Below are 20,794 nucleotides of genomic sequence, written 5' to 3' on the forward strand. Positions count from 1 at the left end.
TAATCCACAGTGATGCTTAAAAAAGAAGGAAGGTGTAGGCTTCTTTAAGTAAGAACAAAATGCCCTTGAGCAACAAAACGATGCAGAGTGAAGGAAGCATGAGCAGAACAGAATGATTCACACAAGAGACATTGTGAACTGTGCAGTAAAAGGTGCTTATTGTACATAGGAGCATCCAATTACATGGGCATCAGTGGGCTTGGCTTACCCCACTGTGCTGTCACCCTTGATTACAGAGATCTTAAGTGACAGTAAATGTATAGGGAAATCTCAGACTGCTCTGACACAGAAAGATAGCACATAAAGGAGGAACTTGCATCATGAAAAGCGGTTACCCAATAAGTTTTCTGTCCTTTGCATAGAAGTACAACCTCTAATACATCTTGTGCTGGCTGTGATCCCAATTGGGCTCTTGACATTGACTGTTAGTAGACAAAAATGGGACATCTAATACAGTTTCTTCAAGGGTTAAACTCCTTTAAATCTTTCTGGTTTAGCAAACCAGCTTCAAAAATGTCTATGTGAGCTTAAGCTTGCACTGCGCACAATCCTTCTCAATTTCCATGTTTGCTATGGTGAGTGACATCTTTTTTTGAGCAGATAAACAGGGACCTATTACCTCTTATTACTCTTTTCCTTCATCTCGTTGTTCACCTGTCATCCACACTTTCAATCCCCTATTACAATTCCCTCTGTTGTTACCTTGTTGTTTCTGGTCTGTTTTCTCTGTCCCCCTTAGGTGTTTTGCCCTTTCGTCCAAAAGGGAGTTGTTTCCATAAGAGTTGGGGGTCTATTTCCCAAACACACTTCTGCTGCTTTTGCTCATGTTGTTTAGCAGTTCTGCAAGAAGTCTTTTGGTAACATGATCTTTCTACTTTCTAAATTAATTTTGTCCTTCAAATCTGGTCCATTCCTGACTAAAGAAAACTGCATCTCTTTTCACACTTAATTCCCAACCTACAGTATGTCTCTGCTAACTGTCTGCTAATTTTCCTCTGTTCCTCTTCCTTCAGAAAACCTTTGTGAATCTTTGTGCCTGGCCTCATCTTCTTTTTCTCCAGTATGGTTTCTTTTCATGATACCATGTAGATCAACAGTCACCTTTTAATGACCTACTACTGCATAACTGATCTCTTCCTTCTCCCTGCCTCAACGTTCAACCTGACAATTTTATCTGCAAACTCCAGCACATAAACTTCAAAAAGCAACCTGGTTACACCCTAGAAATGGTTTAGATTAAATCACCATAAGGTTCATAAGTAACTGAAGAAATTCAATGTTTAAACTATGGCTTACTGTCAGTCTGTGATGACATGTCACGTATACTCCTAAAGGAGTCTGTCATGCATCCAACTCTACAAAGCTGTTTTACTAGCTCCTTGTATGCTACTGTAATGCACACAAAATCTTAGCTGATGCCAACCTGGGACAGGGAAAAAGGGAAGCTTTTTGGAATTCAAAAGAATCTTGACAATTTGGGAGGGAGAGTCTGAAATAAGACACAATTTCATAATGACACATTCAAAAAGGTACAGTCAGGAAGGTCAGAGCAAATATAACAGAGCATAATGGGGAAATGAATGAGTGAGCAGTACTGCAGAAAATATCTGGGGTTATAGTAGTTCACAGACTATGAGATGCCACTTTAAAAAGCTGGAAAATTCTCATTCTGGGGTATATTATCAGAAGTGTTGTATGCAAGACAAGGGAGGTAATTATTCTGCTCTACTTGTTACTAGTGAGATCTTGGTTCCTGCTTTGGGCACAGCATTAAAGAAGCATAGACATAGAGAATATCCAACAGAGAGTGAGAAAAATAAGGTTTTTCAAAAACCAGAATCTTTAAAGAAGAATTGTTTAGATGATAAAAAAGGAGGTTGAAGGAAGGGGATAAGAGTCTTCCAGTTTATCAAAGGTTATCGCAACAAAGACAGTGATCAATTGTTCTCAGTGTCCTCTGGAGGAGGGCAAGAAGAAATCTGCTTAATTTGCAGCAAAGAGGATTTACATTACACACTAGGAAAAACTTGTTACTATAAGGATAGTTAAGCTCTGGAACAGGCTATCTGGCGAGGTAGTTGGAGCCCTTCAATAAGTATTAAGAACAATTTTGGCTGATGTGTCAGGGATAGGAGCTGCATGTATTTAATGTTTCAAGTGAGGTAGAAGGTTGTTTGGTCATCTCTTGCATCTTTGATGTAATTTTACCACTACATCTACACATACCCTATATGTAATGATACTGGACCAGGCTGTGCTTCTGACCTCACACTGGTGAGCATCTTGATAGCAGAGTTAGCAAGAATTCTTGAGAGGCTTTCTAAAGTGTTTGGTAAATTATATAATTGAGTGTATTCCAGTCATCTTTGACATAATTGGCTATTTACACACATACTAACAAGGATCATTAGCAGCACTATTTGATGACAGTGTTTCATTATGAACCAGAAAAGAATACGAAAATAAATTAATACAGGGCAGATCCTGCTAGAGCAGTCTATGACTTAGTCAACAGGTTGCTACAGTATTTTTGACACTGGACTTCTCTAATTTCCAAAATTCTTGTATGTCAAACAACACCCACAGAGAATACATCATACCTATATTTTGAAATGCAATGTTTTCACACTTGTGAATTTCAACCTATTGATTTTTATCTATAAAGCTCAGTTGTTTGTGTCTTGTTTACCTTGGAAACACTCTTTCCCCCCAAGTGACACTGAGTGAATTCTTAGTTACTGAGCTGCTTTGACACATAACAGTCTTTTCAGATGGGAGGAAACAGTTCCCCTGATATTTTCTTTTGATGACCTGTGTGTTGAATTCACCTCCTTCCTAGGTATGACAAAATGCAATGTTAGTCTCTCAACATGTAATGTGGTTAGTGGGTTTTATAACACTGAGCTTAGGAGCTTTAAACTTTGCAGAGGAATAAGGAATTTTGTAGATTTTTAAGGACACTAAGTTTGCTGGATTTTTATGTTCAAAAAAATTATAAAAGTTTCTAGTGGTTCAAGGCAAGTGCTTTGAGTAAATTAAATTTTAAAAAACCAGATAAATAATCTGCTTATATGGAGCTGTGATAATGACTTTGTGATCTTTAATTTTCATAATCTTTCACCTGCCCACTTGTGGGACTTTTATTGTGTAATGCCAGTAGCAAGCAGAGTTGTTCAAATTTTAAAAATATATCATATGCTTTCTTTCCCAAGGATTAATAACTGCTTCAACAACTCCTTTCAAAACCTTGGTTCTCACTTTTGTGCATTGCAGGTCCCTTATTTTAACAAGCAACCAATGATGCACACAGCAAGGTGAGAATTGTACTTCTAACTAACACAGGATCTTGCAACCACAAGACAAAAAGTTGGGAGATAATGGGCAGGAAATAATGTCTGCCAAATATTATTACAACAGGATAGAGATGCAAGAAAAGATTGTCCATGCAGACTTAATTAGATAGGTATTTATCATAAGGCAGATATGTCAAAAAAAACCCCCCTCCAAGATCCCAAGAATTACAAAGCAAAGCAGTCTGAACAGAAGCTGCATAAGACATCCCAGAACAACAGGCTGGCCCAAAGATAAGCCAGCTCAACTGCTGCAGTAATTAATGACTGAGGAGCTCAGAAGTTTATATATTGAACTCCATTATTTTATGCTTGTGAAGTCTATTCCATCAGGTGCTCTCAAAGACCTCAGATACCTAGTAGCAGCAAAGTAAATCAAAGTGCTTTTCCCCTACCACTGCAAAAAAACCCTGATAGCACAAAGACCACCAGCAAGTACAAGCTGTTTTTAAACAGTTTTAGGACTGTCTGTGCTTTGCTCTGTGTCTAGATAGGAAACGATTCCTTTTAAATGCTGGACTAGGCAGTTAACCAACTGCCAGTCCCTTTATTACATCAAGGAACAACCACTTTGTTCCAACCCAAAAGTTTTCAGCTTCCACCTAGTATTTGAAGTTATTCGTTGAGAGAAAAAAAAAAATAGCAACAGATCAAGAATAACAATGAGACAGGTTGGGATGTGTGCTCTTTACTCTTTTCCATAATAATAGGACTGAGTTCCATTGTATTTGTATGAAAGGACCAAAAGTACACACTAAGGTCTGCAGAGGCCACAAGAGATCTATTTCATGAGTCTTGGGAAGGGCAGGCTGGTATGCCAGACTTCAGGAGCTGGAATTGTTCAGAGAATCCAAAGGCACACTACTAACCTGGTGACAGAGAGGGAAAGAGAAGGGGGCAGAAAATGTTCTGACAGTATTTGGTCTTTCATTAGCTGTACCTTCATGCAATGTTTACCATAATTTAGATTAAGCCAAAGGAGGCATATTGCATCATGTTCCCAAGTCGTACAACAGGTCAGGGAGATGGTGATGGAGCTGGAATATATGCAAAAGGAGTGTAACTTTTCTTCATTGAGTCAGAAACACACAGCTGGTGTAGACCACCTGTGTTTACTCCATGCCTTTAATCTGTCTGCAATCTGTAGAAGAATACATCCCTCAAGTCTTTCCTAGTCCTTGAATTCTAGCAGCTGTCACTTTAAATTTATTTCTTCCCTTGTCTGGAAGCTATTTGAGTGCAAATGCAAGCACACATCCTCTGAGCAAGGCTCCTAAGAGCAGCTGGCATGGCAGGTACACTCCTACATACATGTATTATCTTCTTGCAACAGGCTAGAAAATGGTGGCAAATACTTTTTCCTTTTAATGTATTTTTTTTTAATCTATGGCCTGTTACAGTGTTCTTTTTCCCCACTGCTTCTCAAATCATCTCTTATGGCATAAAGCATTGGCCACAGCAGCTTAGTAGAGTTTAAGGTGGTACTGGGCTCAAAGCAGCAAAAAGATCCTGGAAAGGAGTAGCACAAGGACCTGTGCTAAGGATCAGACCTATTATAAGTCTCCTCCACTGCAGTTTTTCATGTCTGCATCTCTTGAGCTCCAGCCTGTTCAGTTAGCAATTGCTTTTCAATCACAAGAAAAGGAAATATTTTAGACTCAGGAATCTCACTGCCTCATTTCTGGCACTCCCATGGCTCCTTCAATGCCTGAATGTAGTTTCCTGCCTTCCCTTATAGTGCAGATAATTACCCCTACAACCCCTTCTACAGCACTGTCTCTTTCTGTGCCTATTTGTCCTATATTATGAACTAGTGACCTCTAGAAGGGCCTGATTTTTCATTCCATTAGTCATCCTCTCCCTTTACCCAGTATAAATTGCATTGTCATCATACCTTGCTCCCCAGAATAACCAGCTATTAACCTTTTCATTAACACAGAAAACTGCATTCCTCCTACACTCAAACAATACTCTGATGGGATCCAAATGAGGCGGGAGGGGAGGGGGTGGGGAGCGACGGCAGCTTAAGGAGTAGGGAGACTGAGAACACCAATTTAAGCAGAAAAAAAATAAATTTGCATAACACATTTACTTGATTTATTCATAACTAACCAATATCTACTTAACCCCAAAACCTGGATTGCTTGGAGAAGATTAGGAGTAGCAAACAAGAGTAATCTTGCTGGGTTTTCTTACTCTAAAACAAGATTTTAGTAGCTTCCCCTATGAAGAGACAGAAGAGGAACTTCTGACTAGACAAGTTTGCAGAAGCAGCCATGTCTAATAGCCAAAGGGTGAGATTCCCCTGTCAAAACGCAGGTGTTCATGGTGCAGACTGTCACCTTGGAGTTCATTGTCTGGGCTCTCTTTACAAAGAGGCAGAAACAGGCCTTCAAGGGTCACCTCATCTCACTTGAAGATAGGACAAATGACTAGAATTTCAGAAGAGTTTATTTCCCCCCACTGAATATGAAAGGAAACTCAAAGATTAGATCACATGCAGTTATCTATGCTGCAGACTTCTCAGATTTGGCAAGATAAGTCCCACTAGGTTTTTGAAATCTTGCCCACACATTTCCCATTTGTCCCATGCAACATGAAGTATAGAAATACTAGTTATAGTATTAAATATTAGATATTTGATTCCTTCACTACTGAGAATAAAATGCCTTAGTAGACCCCTTACCATGTTGCAACTGAATACAACTGTACTAGTTAGGGAAATAGAGACTGCTGTGATGGGAGCTTTTAGAAGACAGATAAACAAGGGCAGCTTTAAACACTAAAATCAACCCCACTTTATTTGCCTGATGTTAACAATAAACATAGCTAACTTTTGTTGGTACTTATTATTAATAACCATCACCACATATTCAAATAAGTGATTTTAACAATCTTAATTAGCTCTAAGTGTACAATACCATGAAGAAGTTGCCATATAGTCAGGGCCAAGGGCTCCTGTCCTTGATGATCTCAGTCCATGAAGTAAAAGTGATCAGTTTTGAGAAGGGGGAAAGCAGGAATCAAAGAGGAAAATACTTTCTTTGCAACCCCTAATTCAGTGTTTCCTCCTTTTATAAGTGTTTCAGTTTCTAGGCAGTTCCTAGCCATTCATTTGTGCACTGCAGCGTGCTGGGGTGTCTTGTCCTGTTGCTTTTTTTTTGTTTTGCACTGGGATTTGTGTGTGTGTGTGTATTTTTTCTTTTTTAATCTCTTGATAAACCACTGCTGCTGCCCCCTTGCCACCCTACAGCAAAAGCAATCTTTTCCCAGCTTTCCAGGGTGTGCCTTTTTAATCACCAGTGGCTGACCACCAATGATGAACTCATTACTGACTCATAGTTCTAGGGGCTCTGTTTCAACATGTGCCCATATTTCCAAGGCCTTCACTGCTATCCTATGTTTAAATTGTGTACATAGCTAAACTAGTTCAAGTTTGAATTCACACAAGTTCTTGTAACAAGCTGCTAACAAACCTAACAGGCAGGGACTGGAGTCTGGCCCATTTAGTATAAAGCCCAAGACCAGTTCCTAGCAATAGCAATACTACTTTTACTAGGACATCAGGTACAAAAATGCTTATACAGTGTTTGATAGTTATGCAATATGAGTGTGCTCATGTTTGAATTCAAAACAAGTTGATATTAATTATATCCTGCTTAGGGAGCTCCTACTTCCAAGGGTGCAACAGGCTTCTCATTTGGCTACAGCCACCTTCAAGCCCCAGAATTTCTGAAATCTTCATCTTATCTAGAAAAAGCTATTGGTTTCAAGTGCCTTGTCCAAAAATACAAATACTCTTTACACGAATGAAGAAACAGTAGCCTTATTTACAATTTACATTACTTGATCCTTCAAGCCTCTCTGAATTAGTGGTTTACTCTATTTGTTTTTCAGTGAGACTTCTATGTTTGCTTTTTTTACAAGCATAAAATCTTAAGCAGTGATTTTAAAATCTATTACAGAAAAGAAAAGAGAGACTAATCTGGAAAGTCTAACTGTGAATATAGCAGTCTTCAGCAGCATAGTTTCATACCTATGATTTAGAGTAAAATTATTTAGAACAATTTGCAACACTGGGGACTACAAAAGCAGGCATAACATTTCGCATATTTGAAAAGAAGGGATTTTCTTTTAGAATATTGTTCAAAAATAGCCAGGATTTCTTACCCAGTGCTGGTCAGAAAAAAAGCTCGAAAGGCAGTGTTCAGACTCTAGACCAACGTCCAGCTATCTAAGGTCCCATCTTACAAAGGCCTTCCTAAAACTTTTTCTAAGGTCCCATCTTACAAAGGCCTTCCTAAAACTTTTTCACAGTGAGAGAAAACAACTGATTTCTTGAATGAAGTAACTTCAGCACAATGAGGACCATAACCAATATCAAATACTACTTGAAACTTTTTCTGCAGTATGAAGCTAGTGCTCTGCTGGTAACAATTTCCTTATTCTGATGCAACACTGAATTACCTACTTCATCTTGTGATTTCATATGATTCCTCAGCTCCTCTCTGATGTGGGCTTTTAAAATATATTTTCTTAAATTCAGAACTTGCTATCACCCTCTTGGAACTGAGTACCATTTTTTAAAATATCAAAAGCTATCTGGAAAAGCTTTGTCCAGTGTCTCTCTTCTCTTTTTGGTAGCTTCAGTAAATTTGTCAGAGCATCAGTGATCAGCACAGCCTTATTTGTAACCAACGAATTTCAGTCAGAATTTCAGTCAGAGTTTCTTGAGACATTTGTTGCATGACTTTAGCCAGTTAAGTAGTTGGTTACTTCATCTGAAGTAATCCCACATACATGCTCCCCTCTGAGAAGGGAAAAGAAAAAGGACTTTGATCATTTGATGTCTTAAAAGAGAAGAAGGAGCATCTGCAAGTGATAACTCCCTTCTGAAAGCACTCAGAAGAGTTAGTTGCCCTCCAGCAATGCTGTCCTTTGTTGACTGTAGAGGCAGACCAGTCAAGTGACTTTGAATAAACTTGTGTCACTGAATAAACAAAAAAGCAGCTTTTAATAACTATTCCACTTTAAGATGTCTACAACTGGAAAGAAGAAATGCAGGCTTTCACAAAGTCATACTACTATAATTATTTTTAACTATAGGAACTACTAAATTGTTTTTAACTGCTTACCACACCTACCTAATACCTAGTCTCTTTTTGAGGCAGACATCCTACCAGATTTTGAAGCAACAAACAATCTGAGATTACACACAGACAAAATTCTCCCCTCTTTTTTAAAAGAACCATTGCCTGTGAAAATCACAGACAGCTTGGTGGCTTTGTTATTCTTAAACCTAAAGTTTCTCTCATTTCCTCTTTCACCCCAGACTCCGTAATGCCCTTTAGGGAAGGGAACAAGCCATTCAGTATCTTATAGGCTGAATCAAACTGGTTATTTCTTAGCCTAACTGAAACATTTTAACTAATTGGTACCAATTCAAAGCACGTGTTGCTCAGCTGTTTATTCCACTGTCTTTGCAGTTAGCCTCCCAGCCCACATGCTTTTTGATGTAGTATGTTTCTCCTGCAATATTGCTACCAGGCTTAAGGAGAATAAGCAAAATTAAACAATTCATTTTCTTTAAATTAAAGATTCTTTAAGTTTAGGTGAAAGCACTTTCTTCTTAATTTATATTCTGTCTTTTTTCCCCCTAGGCAAAATAGAGATTTCAAATGCAAAAAATACTACCTCCTTATTGCAGTCAAGAGCTGCTACTTGCCAAAAGGCAAGAGCAAAGGTGGAGATACACTTCCAGCTCACTCATTGTCTCATAACGTGAAATGCCCAGCCTGTTTAGGACTGAGGTCGCACGGTCAGGCCTGAGAGTGGCTGATGCTCTAGAGACCTATTCAGACTGAAACCTTCCTGAACTCATGTCCTTCTCTGACACTGCCAGCACAGAATGATAACTAGGGAGTTGAATATCATGGGATAAATTTTATTTTCTTCCTTCTCTCTCTTCCAAACACGGATTTCAGAACCTAGATGATTATAAACACTTGTGTCTTATAAGAGGAGCAAATAAATTCATGTGACTCATTTATTTGCCAGGAAAAGGGGGGGGGGGGAGAGGAAGGAAGGTATTTAAGCATCTTCCTAATATTTAATACTACAGCAACTCCCCCATCCCAACACTTAACAATAAATTAGGAGTTTAGCCTTGTAACACAGCAAATAAGGAGGCAGGCTTACATGCACACAGATTTACTCAAAGGATCCACAGCTGACAGCACACATCAACTTGCAAAAGCCACCACTGGGCAAAAGTGAAGTAAAAAAGAAGGCAGAAAGAACAGAAAAGGAAAGCTCTCCTGGCAACCAAAGGGGCATCTCCTCCAATGCAACAAGGAAACCCCAAATACTTTTCCAACTGTAACAATATGGTTTCACCAGGCCCCATCCAGTCTCCCCATTGCCACTGTTTAGACTAATAGTGTTGATTAGAGCAGGCTTTAATGAGGTGCAGATATTGCAGTGCTAATTGCCTGTTAGGCTTTGTGCTGCCCATCCTTGGGTAATGTTCGTTAGTTGTTTAAATGACCACTGCCTCCTATTGTTATCTATTGAGCAATGTGGTCCCTAGATGATTTAGATTAAAGCTACAAAGCAGGAGGTGGAAAAGGAAAGCCAATTAACCCATCAGTGTCCCACCACAAATCCAGCGTGTCAGACCTAACAGGTATTTGCAGTACGTTAGTGCAAGGTCTGGAGGGTTAGAGGACTTTGGTGAAGAGGTGAAAGCACTGTCCCAGAGCCTGATGAAGCCTGCAGGGCTGAAAGACAGGCTGCAGGGATAGAAAGGGAAAGCTTCAGAATTGCAAGTATCAGGAAGCTCACACTACAGAGGTGAAAGTGCTGCTAGCCAATCTTTGCTATCCTTGCCTACTTTGGAGGATACCAGTGTTTGAAGTTCAGCCTCCCACCAGCAGAACTACAAGCAGGTATTTTGTGGCCCAAGACAGTCTTTCTCATTAGAGGATGTCTTACCTGTTCACTCGTCTTTCAATTTTTAAGTGTTAGAAGTAGATCTTTACAAGCTTGACAAATCATTCTCCCAGAATTCAAAAATCTAACAAAGGAGCTTCAAATTCATAGCCAAAAAAATATTGCTATCCTACACAGTAATAATAAAATTTGAGTTATTAGGTGCTTAAGACGTGGAACCTCCAAACACTATTCAGTAGGTGTTTTCATCTCTCTTTTTTGTGACCAAATTATTCTTTTACATTTTCATTAAAAGCATTTTTTCCACTTCCTCTATCCTCAAGGGTTTGACATGGAATAACCTTCTTTCCTAGTCTGAAATATATTAAGCTGTGCATTAAAAGAAGCTCAGCTGCTCCTTAAATGCCAAAATCTTTTGTAAAAATAATGTATTATCTTTTTAAAAATTATATAAGTGAGAAGCGCATTAGATAAAGCATTAAAGGATTGAATTTTAAAGTCACAAAATGAAGAAACTAGGTTAGTAATACGTAAGATTTCTAACCTGAATCAAAACAATAAGACCAGGAGAGCAATTCATTTGCTCCCAATGGTATTCAATTTCCAGATCAGCTGTTTCAGACAAAAAAAATAATCATTAAATAAATATAAAATTGTGTTTCATTGTTCAGGATGTACACCCTGGCAGTGTATGTTCAGTGGGACTACCAGGTATTTTCTAACGGTGCTGGACTTCTTAAGCAGGCAACTACCTAAAATTGCCAGTTCTAGACCATTTCTCTGACAGCAGTATCCCCGTGCAGCCGCTCACACTCTCATTTCTTTGTAGGATCTGGTGTGGTCATTGCCCACAGCAGAAACGTACAAAGAACAGACGCTTTGTTATTAATGTTGCTCGGGTGGAAAAGAAATAGTGTCTGTTAATGCCTCGAGTCTATGTGTGCCTTTTCTTAGCCATATTCAAAGTGAGTCCCCATGATCTTATATTAGCAGAAAAAAAAAGCAGTGATATGATCACAGTGACCTTGCTGGACGTATTTGAGGAAGAAGCCCATCTATGTGACTGTAGCAGAAAATGTCTTGTACTGACTGAGAAAAGCAGTGTATGTAATAATGCACTGCTTTTAAAACATACCAGCGAAGGCAAACTTGCCCCCAGCTTTTATCGTGGCATGTTATATTTCATTAGTGTTAAAAGCTAAAGGCTGATGAAAGACCTTGTGCCATTTGCCCACTGCATGATCAAATTCCTATTTTATTTCTATTTCATGCTTGTCCTTGTCATACAGAAGACAATCTTGACAACATGTCTGCATTTTGAAGGGGTTGTCCTAAGTCACCAGCCAGCCAGAGAAATGTGAACCACCACAACTCAAAGAGCTGAAAATGGTGAAATGAAACATTCATAGTTCAGAAATCAAGGTCTTTAACTCTTTCATTTCTCTTCACATTTACAGAAAAGCTCCCTTACCTGCAACTCCCTCCCACATCTTTTCATGTGTCAAAAGCTCCAATTCTTCTCTAACAATTTCTGACACTTTCTATGAGACTATTTTCTGAGAAAAAGACAATCAGGGTTCTTGAGAAAAAAGGAAAAGTGTGTCATGTATTTAAATTCATATTAAAGCAAACAGTTCAGAAGAACTGTACTGATTATGTGAGCAATTGAAAACTAAACCACTGCAAAATTTCTAGTCTTTTGCACGAGGGACTGGGGAATGAGATACTTGAAAGTAGGATTTAGGACTCAGTTTGTGGCAGCATGTACATGGCCTTGACAATTAGATTTGTGACATTTCCCTACCTCCACTAAACTGCATTTGGCAGAGGCATTATATTGAATATCACACTTCACCGTGGTCCAATTAAAACATTTCATTAGAACCCTAGCTTCAGTACACCCCACTGTCAATATAAGGATAACTATGAGATGATATGAGATAAGAAACAAGCCCTGAGAAGCTGTGAGAGCTTCATTCTACAGAGCCTTGAAGGGGATGAGAAATTGGTAGATAAGTATCTACCAAAAATGATTGTAAGAAATGAGAATATTTCTAGACAGGTTTCTAATGTGCATGGCTTTTCACTAGCAATTGTTATTTTATTAAAGTATTGGGCCAGGAGCTTCACCTGAAATTGTTGCTCTACTATGCTAAGAATAAAGTAAACCTCTGCTGTGACAACAGTCAAAACAGATAAAATACTACAAAGTGTAATAAGTGAGCATCCGTTTACATTTTTGCATGTGTAAGTGAACCTGGAGCTGATGGCAGGTGAGATAGATACCTTTGTTCAAGAACAATACAAGAATTGGCTCAGGTCCCTTCAGTGATTGTTTATTTTAACACCTCTTGGAACTCTGGAGAGAAACTGGTGAAAGAGGCCAAATGGCAAGAGCTAGAAAATTATAGGGGAAAGGGCCTGAAATTTGAGCCAGGAAAAATTAAGGAAAGACTGGTATGATATGCAAACAGTAAAGAATAAAACTACAGTTTTATGAAAAATAGGTCTTGTCAAATAAATGCAATACAATTTTTTAATGGCTCATGGGCCTGATTTGTAGACAATACTGCTAAAAAAAATCCATTTGTGTGCCTGAGTTTTACACAACAGTGATCATATATAATAAAGCAGTAAACTGGCTACTAAATGTCTTACAACAGAATACAGCAATTAAGTGTAAATCCTTCTCTTGGGATCTTCTGTGCATCTCCAGGGGATTTCATCACCAAATGCTGCTAAATTAATAATGTAGAAGAGGATATAAAATTGTTTAAGGAAAAACATGCAGATGGCACATACTATTAGAATAGAAAATGAGACACTTAGATCAATTATAGAGACTAACCTGAACTGGTTTTGAAGGCGGAGAGCAACCGAGACACATATACTTTACCATGTCCAAAGGCATTACATTGTATGATCAAGAATGTAGGTCATGTGTCTGACAAGAGGAATCATATCCATAACAGCTGTGTATTGAAAAGGGCTTTGGACTAGTTGGAGAACCAGTTCCGTTGGGAGCTGATGCTCTGCATGTCAGCTGGGATTGTCCCTGGATATATAAGTGCTGGTCACGCATGCCAGGGAAGGATTGGGATACTGGTTGATGGAGGCTGTGGATGTTTGCCACCTTGGTCTGTGTCAGCCCTTGGCCACTCCACTTTACAAATGGCTAAAAAGCTGTGAGCCATCAGTTGCCAGGAAGGAAGGTGCATGGCTTTTCAAAATGTTTTAAACAGTTTTCTGAAACAGAGCTTGGGACTGGTGGGTGGGTGGGAGAGCAGAAGAGAAGCTGATATGATAGGCTTAGACAGGAAGCGTTTGGACAGTCTCTTCATTTTGAAGGTGTGTCTGGATGTGGGCATAAATTCAGTCTTGCTGAACTTGCACAGTTCTACATTTCAAAAACAAGTTCTTGGAGGAGTCTAGGGGAGCTGGACTAGGGCAGGAGGAAGTAGTACACAGTTTTTATCACCAAATCCTTTTTTTTTGTTTTGACAGTAGGTAGAAAATACAGAAAGGCATAATCTCCCCCATGCATTTAAAAGAGGACATAGGACTTTTGGTTGAGCTACCTTATCAGAGGAGAGTAATGACAGCCCTGACCTCACCCAGCTGCAGAGACATGAAAAGACCTTGAGAGTTTTCAGGATGGGCTCAAACAAATCACTGTTTGCCGTGTTGGTGGGTGAGCATCAGGGCAGCTGGCCCATTTGCCACCATAATCCCACCACTGGTTAGCAGCATGTATGGATTTTGTAGCCAGCCTTATGCCTCTACACAGAGCAGGTACCAGCAGCCCAAAGCCCACTGGCACCTACAGTCACCAATATAGTTATATATGGTGGAGCATACATATCACCTTGCAGAGTGAGGTCAGGAAGCATGGACAAGAGCCTCTGGGGTTAAGAGTTTTAGTCTGTTGGTGAGGGACAAAACTTAGCATAACAAAAATTTGCCAGAGTCTACCCTGCAGGGTGTGCAGCCATCCTGTAAGTGTTCATTGCACAGTGTACCATTCGGGCTGCACATGCTCACACCTGTGGTTTGCCTGTGACCTATTTATTATTTTATACAGCTGCACGATTCTGGTAGGCACTGTGGCAGTGAGCGCTTAGATGCAAAACTCACTTGCTGTAGGGGGTTCACTTTGTAAATTAATCAATGCAGAACTAACTGCACCATCAACATTGATCAGGTTGTGGAGGTTTTGGCATTATAGCACTGCAATATCCTGTTACTTCCAGGTTGCTTTGCATTAGTCTGTGTGCATACTAATGAATGCCCACACCCACATGGCTTGCCAGGTTCACAGGGGGTGCCCAGCAGTGCACAATAAGGGCCTAAGCAAAGATACTTGACAGGAATTTTAATTTTTTCTTAGGTACAAACAACTGGAGCAATGTAACTCACAGGTCAACAGTTCCTACCATCAGCCAAACAGCATATTTGACAGCTTTGCAGATGATACAGGCTGTCCATTTATGAAAGCTTGCTTGACCCAGGGGGCCATTAGCAAGATCTATAGGCAGAGTAGTCCCTCCCTCTGACTGAAAGTAAGTACATTTACTGCCCTGGGTTGACCTGTCACACTTTGAATCTCTGGTATCTTCTAATGTTGTGGAAAAATTCACCCACATAACACTCTCACTACTTTCTGGCTAATAAATATCTCCTTGCTTATGCTGCTGGCCAGAATCTGACCCTATGTGGCCAGCTGAGACGTCCCCGTGTGCGTGTGAAGGCAGCCTGTGGATAAAATAAAACTGATTTCACCTTTTTGTGCTATTTACGCCCTAAGAACAGAGGGAGGTACCTGCACCTACCAGCTCTCAGTGCAGTCACCCTTCAGGGTAAGATGCAGCTTATCTTCAGGATTGCATTTATATTGCAACCGCAGTGAAGTAGATTAACAAGAGATTGTTACATGTGGCTTTGGAAAGACCAAGGTAGCTTCTGTGATGCTTGGTGGCAGCTTAAATTCAGTCTTACAAAGAACTTCATGAATCTACAGGTCTAACATAATTTACACACCTCTTTATCGGGTGAACACCCATCAGGAGCTTTGTGGATCACTTTCTCCAATGTCAGTACCTAAATGTTGCATAATCCCCTTTTAGGCACCTAAGACAAGCAGAATTTCATGGTGTTAAGCTTGTCCCTTATCTAACATGCACCCCAGGTAATTTCCACACTGCAAGGTAGGGAGTTGAGAGCAAGTTCAGCCCTGGTGCCAGCTGAAGCTGCCTGCAGCTGGATTTCACAGCATCTGGGAAGGGCCAGGTTGGTGTAACTGCTCTAGGCAGAGCCTGAGCCTTCTGAGCCAGCCTATGGGAATGAGGTCTTGGGTCCTCACTGAGCCTAAGGCTGTTTGCATCATAGGTGATGAAGAGGAAGGTAGACACCAGTCAGTAATGGCTTTGGCAGTGTAGATAATCTGGGGGTAGGAGTGGTGATGTCTGAAAAGCCTTAAATCCTAGTGTACAGAACTGATTTGATTTGTAACTGCTTAGCACACTGTGTCACAGGTAGAGACACTTCGGGTACGATTCTTTAAACACTGAGAGAAGGAAGTTCTTCAAGGTAGGGACTGATATATGTCTTCCTAAAGGAAGGCTATGATACAGTATGGGCTTAGTTAGGACATAGAATTACATCTCCACACATTTCAGTCTAGCTTCCTGCAGAATCATACACATTTTTCCCACTGAGGCTGCACTGAATGGAATTTGAGTCCCAGAAAAGCTGAAGGATTTATCTAACAGGAAAACTATTGCAGGATTAAAAGTCTAGGGTGGCTGTGATTGATGTGTTGTAATAACTATTATGTCTTGTCAGGCTTCTTGTGTGGCACCATTCCTGTAATTAACAGGCAAGGACTTTCTAATTCTCCTCAGTGCTGCTCAAGGGGTGCCAAGACACTTGAACCTTCCATAAAATATCACTGAAGGAGCTGGAACAGGGTTGCCAGGGCCAGCTCTAATGTTATCTCATCTCAGTGCTGAAGCCTGAAATCATGTGTAATGCCCCAGCACTGACACAATACCCACTGCTGGGCCCATAGGGCAGCCCTTCAAGGTCTCGCATTTGGTAGAAGATTCAGATATTGCTCCTGCTGGAACAGCACACTGGCAACGTGGGCTTTCACCTTTCAACTAACACAAAGCCCCATAGGTGCATCCAACACCTGGTCTATGTGCCTTATTGCCTGTATGTATATGCCTGTAGCATAACCTTACCCACCTGACAGCATACATGCGATTATCTCTTCATGACATGTTCCACTCCTCTCCACCACAATGGAGCTCTGTTGAGGATTTCTTGGCTGGGCAAAGGCATGTGAGCAATCCAGCCGTTATGTGGGAATGAAGCATAAGTTTACAAAATACTGGAGCAGACAAGGACGCTGTGTCCTTGTACGCTGGGAAAAAGGAAGATAAGAAGAGCCTGACTAACAACACCTGGATGCTGAAGAATGAGATAAGTAACTGCTGGACGCCTCGTGAAGAAGCTTGCACAGCCAATAGAGAATAAGATAGTGTCGCGTGAAACGGGGTATTGTACCAATTAGAGTATTGTATAAGGCGCGTGGACAAGTCAGTTTTGTATAAATGTCAGAATGTCTGAACAGTAAACGAGCAAGACGTTAACTCATATTGAGTGTGATTCTTGACTATGGCCGTTTTTCCCGACATTTGGTGCCTGAACAGGGACCCTCAAATCTGTTAGGCCGAGAAACAGACGGAGGGCTTCTCAAATCTGCTCATAAGACTCGGCGGAGCAGACGGAGATGGGAGGGATGGAGCAGGAAGGCATCTGTGAGAATTTGGGCAGAGAGCTGGATCCAAAGCTGCGTGCACCAGTTTGGACCTGCACCAGTAAGACCGCTTTTATTTATTATGGATCGTGAAGCGGCAGTCACGCTGTTATCGGATATTCTCGCAAAGTGAGAGGCCAGTGTGAGCACACGGAAGCTCCAAGAGCTCAGTCATTGGGGAAGAGAGAGAGGATGTTTTAAGACTCCTGAGACTATGTTCAGTGCCACAGAGTGGCGTGAACTGGGAGATAAGTTGTGGGACGAGACGATTAAGGGGAGTCATACCGCAAAAGCTTTCGGACAGACTTGGTGAGAAGTAATGAATCACCTTCTACAAATGATAGCAGAAAAAAAAAATGGCCAAGGCTGCCTCCGCAATGTTGGGCACTGAGACTACTACTCCTGAGTCCACATGTATTTTCGACTCAGAAACCACGAACACCGCTAGAGGGGTTGTTGCCCCTATGAAAGCATCAGCTACTGAGCTTTTAAATAATTCATCTGGCCACCCAGAAACAGGACAGTGCGGTCCTAAACAAGGGGGTGCCGATTGCCGCCCGAGGGAATCTCAGCCCCGGCCAGTATCGGTAATAGACACTGAGCCTTCCTCCCCTGAGGACGAGGGAAGCCCGGGAGACGATCAGGATCCGCCGCGCTCCCCCCCTTCTTCCCCCCCCTTTCCGCCCCCCCCCCCTCCGCCCCCCCCCCCCCCCTCCGCCGCCTCGCAGCCGCCCGTGTCCGCCGGCCATGGAGCGGCCGCCGCCAGGCGCGGCCGGCCCCCGGGCAGAACCATCCGCGCCCCCGCTACCGTCCTTTAATCCATCCCGCCTCTCGGAACCGGAGGCGGTGAAACCAACTGCGCCCGCGATAGACGCGGAGTCGCCTGCAGTAGCCGCTGCAGAAGAAAGGCAGAGACATTGGAGGGGAGTAATAAAAGATACCATTATAGAAGACACTATGCTCCAAGCATTCCCAGTTATTGCATTAAATGGACAGAAAAAATGGGAAGCGTTTGACTGGAAGGTCATTGAGAAATTAAAGAATGCTGTGAGTCAGTACGGAATCAAATCTGCGTTAGCTCACCAAATACTGCGATTCATTTTTTCAGCTGTTACGCTGATACCTCAAGATATTAAACAGATAGCATGGTTAGTTTTAGAGCCCTCCAAAATGCTAGTGTTTTTCCGACAGTGGGAGACGCTCTGTGATCGGGAACAAGCAACACCACGACAACAAACAGATCCCTTATGGGGAGTAACCACACAGATGCTGATGGCTACTGGACCCTTCGCATCAGGGAACGCTCAGTTACAATGTATCACTGAGGTTCATCACCTATCACAGATCTTGGCATATCAAGCTTTTCTTACCATACCAGACAATATGCAAAGCCATGCTTTTACTCAGGTGAAACGGGAGCCTAACGAACCTTTCACACAGTTTATTAATGGACTGCATAGGACAATCTACGACCACCATGACATGAACGAGGGCACGAAAGAAAACATGCAGCTCCACAAGGAGCTACAAAGAAGCACAAGACCAGTAAGACACCCTTGGTCAAGTGTTTTAACTGTGGCAAACGTGGACACATTAAGAGCAAATGTACAGCTTCTGCTGAGAAAGATGACAATACCACCAAGAATATAGGAAGATGGAAAACTTTACACCGAGCACGAAGGCCCCTCGCGCGATGACACAAACGCGAGGAGCTTGGGCTGCCAGCCCTCAGGCAGCCTCACGACCACCAGATCCGCCACTGCAGGGAGCTCCGGAGTGGACATGGAAACTGCAATACACATTCAACATAAAGGGACTATTGGGGTTTGGGCTTAGTGCATTTGTGATGGGGCGATCTTCAACAGCTTTAAAAGGAATTTTGGTAGTCCCAGGGCTTATTGATGCAGATTTTTGTGAGACTGTGAAAATTATGATTCATGTTTTAATCCCTCCTGTTTGTATTCCTAAAGGTATAAAATTAGTTCCATTCAGGTCGTGTGTTACAAATCCAGGTGAAGTACAACGTGGGGATGGTGGATTTGGCTCCACAGGGAAACCACAGGTATATCTTGCCATGGACATAACAAAAGGTAAACCAGAAAAGGTAGTGCAATTGGAAGGGCCTGACGGAGTTATCATCAAGAAACTGATGACAATCGATACAGGAGCTGATGTTACGATTATTTCACGATATATTTGGCCTCCATCATGGCCATTGATCAATCCAAATTTTGGCATTGCAGGGATAGGGGGCACACAAGCCACCTTAGTAAGTCAGCTACCGATTACATTTGTGTTCCCCTACGGTGAAAACATTACGACGCGTCCGTATGTCATGACTACCCCAACTGAATTGTTTGGCCTCATAGGCTGTGATTTATTGAGCCAAATGAAGGCAATGTTAGTGACCCATCCTTTTTAGGAGCAGTCACTGAGGGGCAGCCAATCCTGAAAATTAGCTGGAAAACAGATGAGCCTGTTTGGATTGATCAGTAGCCGCTAAATTCTGAAAAGCTGCTAAAAATACAAAAGTTAGTTAAGGACCCAGAGTCCGGGAAATGGTGTGGACCAGCAGAAGTAAAACTTACTGGGAGAGGGTATATGTGTCTGCTTACAGATCGAGGCCTTTGCTGGATCCCGGCTAAGTGGGTCAAGCCATGGCTTCGCAGTGATGCTGGACCCTGAATCGTCCCAGCAGCAAATGGCACGGCACCGGCGGGTGCTGGAGCCACTGATCTGACAGATTCCGACTAATAGAGTATTACACTTTAGAGGACTAGCGGACATTGAGTCCTTCACAGAGGTTTTTAGAACAGCGTGCCTTATTGTATATAGAACCTGCTTTAGGTAAAAAGTGTGTTAAGCATAATTTGGTTAAACATAGTGTGATTACAGGAAGACAGTGTGGGGTAAACGTAAAAGTTAGTTAAAGCCAAAATTAGGGGTAAGGTCTATTTCCATCAATAACCTGGGAACGAGGTTGATTGTGTTTCCACAGATACAGGCCCATGATGGACTCCTGTTCGATTTGCACAATCATCATCATCTGGAGCATCATAAATGGTGTGGCAATATGAATACCACCTCAGTCAAAAACTAATGTATAGGTCACCTTGGCTAACATAACAGGTCAAGATTCTCTGCACACCGCAACCGCATCATAAAGCCCATGAACCAATAGACAAGATGGCTATGACTCGTGCAGCGCGCCTGGCCAGGAAGCGCATGCGTCATAGATTGCAACCGAGGCGGACTTTTGGCACCCGCTGGCCACGTGTGCTAAAACCCGTTCCTCCGCAAATGTATAAATACTGGGATTTTCCGAAGAGCATCGGGCTGGTGTACAGTGAGGCCATCATTGCGTCTGTGGGGACGCCCACGGAAAGCTGGCACCTACCGATTGCTGGGCTGAGTTCGTGGAGCAAGATGGCACAAGAATGTATGGATGGTTCATCTTCCTCATAGTCCTCATGGTTCGGGTCATTAGGGGTAACAGGTTGGCTCAAAGAATTATGGGCAGTGTTGTAGTTATTGTGATTTTAGCTATTGTAATAATTTTACCTTGTTCAGCTTGTTAAGGAAAAATGGCATCCCAAGTTATTAAGCAAGCCTGGATTGCTCAAAAACAAAAAGGGGGAATTGTTGAGGATTTCTTGGCTGGGCAAAAGCATGT

The sequence above is a fragment of the Buteo buteo genome, chromosome 24 (genome assembly GCF_964188355.1).
Source record: "Buteo buteo chromosome 24, bButBut1.hap1.1, whole genome shotgun sequence".
NCBI classification, from domain to species: domain Eukaryota; kingdom Metazoa; phylum Chordata; class Aves; order Accipitriformes; family Accipitridae; genus Buteo; species Buteo buteo.